Genomic DNA, 210 nt, shown 5'->3' on the forward strand with positions numbered 1-210 from the left:
TCGCCACTTTTCCCCATCTTCTCCGATTCTTCCGAGATAAGGAGAGCGGTCGGTGCTTCAGCCTAAAAGAAAAATGATCGAAAAAAAGACCCCGAAGTTTGATGGCCTCCGCGTCTCGAGCTGTTGCTTATGACGTCATCATCGCCGTCGACAAAAGCTGGAGTGTCACAGAAGTTAAGGAATATGAATGGCAGGGAATCGGAGGATTTC

This window comes from Penaeus monodon, chromosome 34 (genome assembly GCF_015228065.2).
Source record: "Penaeus monodon isolate SGIC_2016 chromosome 34, NSTDA_Pmon_1, whole genome shotgun sequence".
NCBI classification, from domain to species: Eukaryota; Metazoa; Arthropoda; class Malacostraca; order Decapoda; family Penaeidae; genus Penaeus; species Penaeus monodon.